Consider the following 9,431-nt stretch of genomic DNA (forward strand, 5'->3'; position numbering starts at 1 on the left):
TAGAACCAATGATATTAATAATCATTATTGTATACAGATTCAGAAAAAAATATGGTGCCATTTTTTCTAACGAATATCAAGGTCATTCTGAGGTCACTAAAGGACATCACTAAAATCTGTTCAAGGCGCTAATTGAAATAATGTGTCACCGTATACTGTCTTTAAAATACTGGCATGTAGTATGTTAAAAAGAAAGGAAACCATGTAAAACTACATTAAAACATCAGTAAATATTTGTTTTATTGTTGTTAGGGGCGGATATAGAAATTTGAAAAAAGGAAACCATGTAAACTACATTAAAACATCAGTAAATATTTGTTTTATTAAAGGGGGGTGGGTGTGAAATATAACTACCAGATCTTATATCATATTTGGTCAAATTAACCACATTATAGCGAATTAACGCCGTAAATTATGGCGTTAATATGCCGTAAAATAGGGTGTTATAATGCAGTAATAGTGCGATATAACGCCGTAAGAGGGCGTTATAATGCCCTATTACGGCATTAAAACGCCATACTAAAAGTAGTGATTTATTTGTTTTGGCGGAAATCAGTTTCTCGCCATTTTGTAATACCGAGCGGATTCTAGCAGCCACTTCCTAGCAGCCAATTAGGCTAGCAGCCAATTTCAGCAGACACGCATAGCGACGTTCTAAACACCGGACTCATACACCTTTTATAATGTGTGTTGTGGTGTGGGCTATACGAAACTAGTTGGACAGTAGTACAGACGGATTTTTAAAGTGATACTTCAGATATTATAAAAGTGCTTAATAAAACGGTTAAGGTCTCACTACACAGATGTCATCTGCCATTGAAACCCATGTTAAACTACCCAACTTCAAGCGAAGATTGCCCATAGCACGGGTTCTCGTTGGCACTAACAACATACACCATTGCGAACATACATTATATAAGCATTTATATTCATTCCAAAATTGTGAACATTTCCGTCTCAGTTTTTTGCTATATGACCGCATCTGGCTGTAGTACCGGTCCGAACAGGTGGTTCATTAACCGATTCACTCCGGCTGTCACTTGCACTATATACCCATGTCCCAAAAGGTCGATGCACAATATTACAAAATAATATGGGCAAAATACAGCCAGAAGGCTTACCATTAAACATACATATTGTTTTAATTCTTCACCATTTCCTAGAAGTGAATATGTGAACCATAACATGTGCCACAGTGATGAATGAACTCTCACCCGGAAGTCATCTGTGTAGTGAGACCTAAGTTGTATTTATACTGATATTAGTAACAATAAGACTGTGAAAATGAGTCTGGGTTGTTATTTTGGTTTTGTGTTGTTATTATATAAAGATACTCTTTAAAACTCTAAAATTCTTAAGTTGTAGTGAATAATAAAAATTAGCATAACAGTGTGTTTAAAAGTGTGTGAAATACAGGTAACAATCGAAAGGCGTATGAGTCCGGTGTTTAGAACGTCGCCATGAGTGTCTGCTGAAATTGGCTGCTAGCATAATTGGATGCTAGAATCCGCTCGGTTTTTTTAATGCAACAATAGCCAAACCGTACTGTTTTTAGCCCAGAGGGAGCCCGGCAAAAGTGTCCCACTTTCAAAATACTGGGTTTATTTTTAACTTAGAAAAGCCAGTGTAGTGAAACCAGTTCGGAGTGCGGCGTCTTATATGCACAAAACGTAATGGGATTTTCTGTTCAAAATGCTTAAATAATAAAAATATTCCAGACAATGCACGTTTAAGACATAGTTTTGTAGTTTTACACAACATCTACTATTAGTACTATTGTCCGAACCAAATTGTTAACAACTACAAAAAATTACTCTCCTACCTTTAATTGCCGTTAGATTTCCTCCAAAGTTTGTTCAGAAACAAATCGCACTCCGAACTCAATGTATGCAGATGAAAGGTTTCTACTAGTTTTTAAAAACCTGAAACATTAAAATATATTTTTTAAACACGAAGCTGCGCGCTCAGCCTTCCTTTCTCCTCCACTGTAGCCGTAGGCCTGTTTCAGTGTTTTAAAAAAACTGTTGAAACAGGAGTTAGCCTAAATAAACATCAATGTTTTCTTTTAAAAGAAAAACAAACAATATGCAAAGTCAACACCTATTATGTAATACCAATAGGCCTAATATCCGTTTGCGCTTTCACCTGTAAATTTATACATTTAGTCGCTCATTAAAAACGTCCACCTACCTGAGTTGGAAACCATTAATCTGTGCTGTATTATGACAAAGAGTATACACGTAACACCAAATAGCCAATCACTGGCAATAATATAAATAGAGTATGGGAAAAAACACATTACCTGTCTTTCAAAATAGAGCTGCAAATGGGCGTGTGGGCTTTCCAGATATATAGTACTTACATTTAGTAAACAGTAGGCTGTAGGAGAAGATTAACCGCGGTTAACCTCAACTGTGTTCATATTGTCAACAAGACTATAGTCTGCTCGCGTGGACTTTCCAACTCATTTAAATATTTGCCAGACAGTCTGCGCACGAGACTTTAATCACAACCACCAGACGATCGATTCTTGGTGTGCTAAATGAGCTAGTTTTCAGAGTATCGTTTGTAGTAAACACAGAAAAAAACTATTGTCAAATCGGGGCATTAGTGTACGAGGTAGGGGGCGGGTGGGGGACAACTGACCCTCCCCTCCCCAGTGCTGGAGCAAATCTTCAAATTCGAGTAAAAACGAAAAAGATGATTCGGGCAAAATTACCTTTTCACCATATATTTCCATCATTATATCCGTAGTATTATTAAAGAAAGAAATGTTTTATTTAACGAAGCACTCAACACATTTTATTTTACGGTTATATGGCGTCAGACATATGGTTATGGACCACACAGATATTGAGAAAGGAAACCCGTTGTCACCACTTCACGGGCTACTCTTTTCGATTAGCAGCAAGGGATCTTTTGCACCATCCCACAGACATGGTAGTAAACACCACGGCCTTTGATATACCAGTCGTGGTGCACTGGCTGAAACGAGTAATAGCCCAATGGGCCAACCGACAGGGATCAATCCCACACCGGTCGAGCGAGCGGTTTACCACTGGGCTACGTCCCGCCCACAGTATTATTAGTAATCCACGTAAAAGAAAAAAGCGTAGTGATTCGTTTGCTACCTTATAGTTGTTTGGCAGTAATGCTAATATGAATAACCTTGTTGTCCAGAATCGGCACTTTTTTTCGTTTAATTCGGGCAAAAATCAGCCTGCCCCCATACAAAATTGGAGCCCGGATGCTTATAAATCTTAGTGCGCTACAACAGCTTGTTCTGAATGTGCACGTAAAACCCTATGACCTGACCTGACCTTATAAATCAGGGTGGGCTGGGGGTACACTTTAAAGGTGTTGAGCCTAAATTAGTTGCATCAACAATAATGAATGCTCACAAAGAGAATCAAATTGACACTGGTGTCAAAACTAAACCTTCTGTCATGATGAACATCCTTTTGACTGCCTCGTGCAGATACGAGTTTGAAACTTAATGCTTTGTCGCTCGGATTAAAAGAAATTTAGAGTGTCTTTTTTCACCAACAAAATCCAAATTCTGTCATGACAATTGTATTGGATACATGGGCGGATCCAAGGGGGGGGGGGGGGACCAGGGGGACGCGTCCCCCCAAAAAAATTGTTCAAGTGCCCTCAAAATGTCCAAGTGCCCTTTTTGTTTGTAGAATTTTTTTTTTTTTTAAGTAAACAATAATTATATTGTAGATAAATGAAATCAAGATTTTCGTGTACATGCGCAAGCTTGCAGATATGTGTCTGTGTTATTGAGTCTCAATGGGGCCCCATTGAGGTTCTAACGCGAGTGACGCCAATTTACTTCATTATTGCTAGTATATTATGACGTAGAACTGTAGGAATTCATATTAATTGTAAATATCAAAACTTGTAGTAAGGTGCCCTTTTGACGAGTCAATGTGCCCTTCTTTTTTGGTCCCCCCCTAAAAATATTTCCTGGATCCGCCCATGGGATAGTGTGGTTTTTGCGAATTAGATGTCTTTATGTCGCTATTGCGCATACGTGAGGGATAGCCATCCCCCCCCCCCCCCAACACACACACACACACCGATGTCCTCCCAGACGGGCGTGTAAGAAATATAGAATACTAAACGAGCTTGCCTGTTATACCATTTTTATGAAATGAGTGAACAGTTTTGGTATCATATACCAATACTGTTCACTAGTTTCATAAATACTGTATGGCAGGCAAGCTTGTTTAGTATTTTATTTATTACAAATCAACTGCAAACAAGCCGCAACGCAGAAGTAAGCAGATGTCCTTTTCTACGAATTGGGTCAGCAAATGATCTACGTCACGCTCACGTCACGCCAATATTACATTTTTTAGTTACATATTGAGTGATTGTAATGACATGAGCAATATCTTACACTGGTGTGTACTAAAACTGAATTTATCGTACAAGAAGCAAACCACTGAAGAATAAACCTACACGGCATGAATGATGAATACAGATGTACTGGCACTAGTCACATGACGTAGTCACGGCGTAGGCTATCAACAGAGATATCATTAAAACAGTTAATTTACTTTGCTTAATCGTACAGTAAGTTGAGTAAACCAGAATTAAGTACCATTTCCCCCTCAATTTTACATGCAATAGAGAATAAAGACCATACTTAGTCACGCCCGTAGGAACGATATCTGGAGGGGAGGGGGGGGGCGAGTGAGGGAGACAACTTCTAGTAGGAATAGTCTCTAGTAATAATATATTTATGGCTTGTGTCGAACCTGGTAAGTTAACATATTTGGCCTGATTTACTAATGATGAGGTCCGTAGAAAGCCCACAATTATTGGTAAGACCTAGTTGTTCAGAGATAAGATATAGTTAGGTTATCAATAGATGATGATAAATTCGTTCTATGTATTCTGTTTCCTGAAAGTGAGTAAATATAATTTTTATTGACCATCTTTATTGGGGAAGGGGGAGAGGAGATCCAAGTACAATGAGACGTACATAGTTAGTGGTCTCTAAGACAACCAACAGAATCTGAACGACAAAACCGTTATCCGCTATTAAGGCCGCATCTCTGTACAAAGGGAGTTGAACGGGCACTTGGCAAAATAGTGCTTAATTCCATGAATCCCTATCAAGTACCTCACCTATTGGAGGGCAGCTACTCCCAAGAAGATCTTTTACTGGACAATACGTTCTGCACCACTCAAGAGGACTGCCACTCCCAGAATAGTTTACTAAATCAGTAGTTATTTTTCACCATAAACTCACTCCTTTGTCCGGTCTTCTGCTGAATGGGATGCACCAAGTGTCTCGTCTAACAACGACATAAACAACATATCCATTCTCATTTTGTTGGTGTACCCGTAAATCAAATAAATAAATGTTATTCCATTGTGGGTATTAGACAAAACTATTGCCCCTCTCAAAGCAACGTTTGGTTTGAACTTTAGTTCTCTTGAATAAGAAATTTTGACAAGGAAATATTGAATATACTATACAAATTATATTTACTGATCCCACAAATCAGTTTGCACATGGGAAATCGTGGATGGTAAAGGCCTTAGATGGTCAGAACATGACGGGCTTAAAAGAGAGAGAGGTGAATATTTGTTAAACTGTAGCTGTTTGATGTCTGACATGATTACAGGGCCGTACCCTGATCAAAATCCTGGGGGGGGGGGGGGGGGGGCACTACTTTTTTATAAACAAATGAAACACGATACAAATTAAATCCTGAGATGTATATGCTATTTTTTGGAGTAAAAAAAAAGAAGAAAAAAGTGAGATTCTCAGGGGGAGGGGTCAACTGCTGCCCCCCCCCCCCCCCCCCGGAGGGTACGGCCCTGGACTAAAAGAAAACCCACTGCCACCACATCAGCTACTCCTACCAACAAAGCAATAAAGGATCGTTTATTTGGACTTTTGGATGGGGCATATACATATTTCTTGCCACTAATGGAAAAAATGTAGAGGGTTTCTTCTCTAAGACCGAATGTTTGACATCGAATAGTCAATGGTTAATAAATCAATGTGGTGTCATTAACAAAAACTCCAAACAAACTCAAACTTATGTACAGCGATGTCGCACAGCTATGTCGCATGCGTACCTAGACTGCTCCTTGGTGATGACCTGCTCACCAAAGCCACACCGACCAATGCAATGATCATCAGTGAAATTAATCGACTGTTCTGTGATGTATACTTAACCGTGAATGCACCGTAACTTATAGTTGAAAAATACTTGGAAATGTCCTACCGGCTTCGGTGGCGCAGACCGGCCTCGGTGGCGTCGTGGTAGGCCATCGGTCTACAGGCTGGTAGGTACTGGGTTCGGATCCCAGTCGAGGCGTGGGATTTTTAATCCAGATACTGACTCCAAACCCTGAGTAAGTGCTCTGCAAGGCTCAATGGGTAGGTGTAAACCACGTGCACCGACCAGTGATTCATAACTGGTTCAACAAAGGCCATGGTGTGTGCTATCCTGCCTGTGGGAAGTGCAAATAAAAGATCCCTTGCTGCTAATCGGAAGAGTAGCCCATGTAATGGCGACAGCGGGTTTCCTCTCAAAATCTGTGGTCCTTAACCATATGTCTGACGCCATATAACCGTAAATAAAATGTGTTGAGTGCGTCGTTAAATAAAACATTTCTTCTTTTTCTTTCGGTGGCGCAGTGGTTAAGTCATTGGCTGGTAGATACAGGGTTCGCAGCCCAGTACCAGCTCCAACCCAAAGCGAGTTCTTAAAGGCTCAATGGGTAGGTGCAACAGTAAGGCCACAGCACCTTCTTTCTCACTAACCACTAACCCACTGTCCTGGACATACAGCCCAGATAGCTGAGGTGCGTGCTCAGGACATCGTGCTTGAACCGTAATTGGATATAAACACGAAAATAAGTTGAAAAGAAAATTTCTTTCAAACGTTTAATTTAAAACTCGTGGTTTAGAAAGGTATCTTTGTCATGGTATCTAACGGCCAGTCAAGTAGCATTCTCCATTTATTCTTCATAATGTTCTTGGAGGGAGGGGAGGCGGAACGTATCCCAGTGGTAAAGCGTTCGCTTTTTGTGGGGTCGGTCTGGGAACGATCCCCGTCGGTGGGCCCATTGGGCTATTTCTCGTTCCAGCCAGTGCTCCACGACTGGTATGTTAAAGGCCGTGGTATGTACTATCCTGCCTGTGGAATGGATCATATAAGTTATTGGTTTTAGGTACCTTTAACCATAATAATAGGACGTTAAAAGGATAAATTCTGGCGATATTCACACCAGGACTTGCTTGATGTTCACGCTCAATAATAAGGTAACATTTATTAACATTTTGTCCATAACGGGCCTCCATACTAAACAATCACAACACCCGCGGTAACTGAGAGTTCCTTCCCTTTTCGTATGTACGTCACTGCATCAAAACTGGTACTTTCTTACTGGAAATTAATAACGTGGGTGGGATTTTTTGTATTTCACTATATGCATGAATAACAAAACAGCAAAACAAATCGTTAGGTTAGACAAATGTTTTTATTCAGAATCCCATTTTCCGATAAGCCACGAGGTAATAGGGCGTGCTATGCTACTAGTATCATATTAATTAAAACAGAAACTCTCTTGTAAACGTTCGTAACCTTGAAATTACAAAATCGTTTCATTTGAATTTTGTTTTCTATCTATTTGACATCACCGCCGACAAAAAACATTTTATTATTACATTGCATTGTGTATTTCTTCTGTCGATTAGTATATTATTACCATTCCAACTCGGTGTTTCTGCCAGAAAGAAATTTTTGGGTATGGCGCTATGAAACTGAATGTAACCACAGTCAATAGGGGGTATGGAGAGCCTCCCCCAGAATGAAAATGGGTTAAGTTTAGTGTTAGGGATAAGAAAAGCATACAGTAATGATAAGAGTAATTAATTTTGTGAAAAAGTCAACTGTAAAAAATAAAATTTGGGTATGGCGCCATACCCGTTTTACCCTCTAGCAGAAACCCTGGGACTGCAACCCATTTAAGTTTCCAAAAGTATTAATTACACTATCTGCGAAGAAGTCAGCGGTACAGATAAAAAGGGAAATAAGTACAGAAACACAACAGAGAAAAGGTCAATCTTAGAAGTTCTACCATTGACGTCATTGCGTTCACCTAACGACAAAAACACGAATACGATATTTACGGAAATATTATTCTATATTTTTTCAGTTACGATACGTGAAACAAAATACATTGCAATCAACCAACGTAAAAAATCAACAATGTGGTTGTAAAACAAATCCATTCTACTAAACACCCGCCGGTAAACAGGAAAGAGTGCGACGTTTCTAACTGCGTTCAGGCGCATGCGTTTGCAAAAAGTATCGTAACGCGCATGTGCGGTTCGTCATTTTCCATTTTTAAGGCCACTACATGAAAAAAATATGTTTCTTAAGTATGCACAGTTGACGAACACTTAGTTTAATATTTTTTTAAAAGGAAAAATTCTATTTGTCAAGCGTTCTGGTCATGTCCGCGTTTTATCAACACACATCGTTAATATTTGATGTCAGTACTGATAGGCATTACGTTTATACAGTATAGTTTGTAAAATATATATATATTTTTAATGAATTGATTCATAATTAACACAATTTATACAATCAAAACTATTTACAATGGTTATAAATGGATTATGAATACTATTCACTACAATACAGGCACAAACATGTAGCATACCTTTTGTAGATCGAATATAATAATTGAAAACAAATTCTAACAATAGGGGTCTTAAAAATCGTAAAAGTTAAATGCTTTGGCCTTGTTGATCTGGCACGTGTGAGGTCATGTGACACGCACCGAATATTAATTCATCTTTCTCCATTTTAAGTCAATTTCTACGAGTCATGTGGACCCGATATAGGTAATTTTAAGGAATAAACAAAAACGACTTAGTAAAATTAATGGTTTAAGGGGTTTGTAAAGTTTTGTATTTAGATACTTACTTTTCTCAACTTTATTGTTTATAAAAATGTTCCTGAACTGTGAAGAAAAACCTCATAAATGAACGACATGCCGATGACAACAAATCGGATGTTTATTGCGAGAAAACAAAGTGAACGGAATTTGAAGCATAACGCAGTTAGGGACGTTGACGATACGTATACAAATGCGAACAAATCGGTGTGAAATCATGTTCCGTTCTCGTGTAAGTTAAAAAACAAATATAAATCATGCACCATTTTCACAAACCTTGAAATAGTAATTGATTCCCCCTCTTGCAAAAGTGTTTATTATTTCCTTCCAATTCACTCTCCGACTTCCACTCTCAGATCGGTCGTCTGCTATTTGGGTTTGTCAGCTGACCAGCCGAAAAAAAAACATTAATGACGTGTTACGGCTTGTATGGAGGCGCATAAAGGCCACATAATATTAACACAAATCTGTTCAACACATTGTTGTTGTTG

General features: G+C 38.9%; 1 protein-coding gene across 8 annotated transcripts in view; it reads right to left on the reverse strand.

Moving 5' to 3' along the window:
* Positions 1–9,431, reverse strand: part of LOC121380107 — a 76,457-nt gene that overhangs the window by 38,630 nt on the left and 28,396 nt on the right. For 4 of the 8 annotated variants that reach the window (XM_041508877.1, XM_041508878.1, XM_041508879.1 and 1 more), the window contains exons 1-2: positions 9,217–9,328; positions 1,823–1,922 (exon numbers count right to left, since the gene is read on the reverse strand). The gene's annotated coding sequence lies outside the window, so the exon portion shown is untranslated. Of the gene's footprint in view, positions 1–1,822; positions 1,923–2,190; positions 2,202–5,142; positions 5,313–9,216; positions 9,329–9,431 lie in introns of those variants that run through there. The other 4 variants (XM_041508874.1, XM_041508872.1, XM_041508876.1 and 1 more) reach the window with 4 other exon arrangements.

The sequence above is a fragment of the Gigantopelta aegis genome, chromosome 8 (assembly GCF_016097555.1).
Source record: "Gigantopelta aegis isolate Gae_Host chromosome 8, Gae_host_genome, whole genome shotgun sequence".
Lineage (NCBI taxonomy): Eukaryota > Metazoa > Mollusca > Gastropoda > Neomphalida > Peltospiridae > Gigantopelta > Gigantopelta aegis.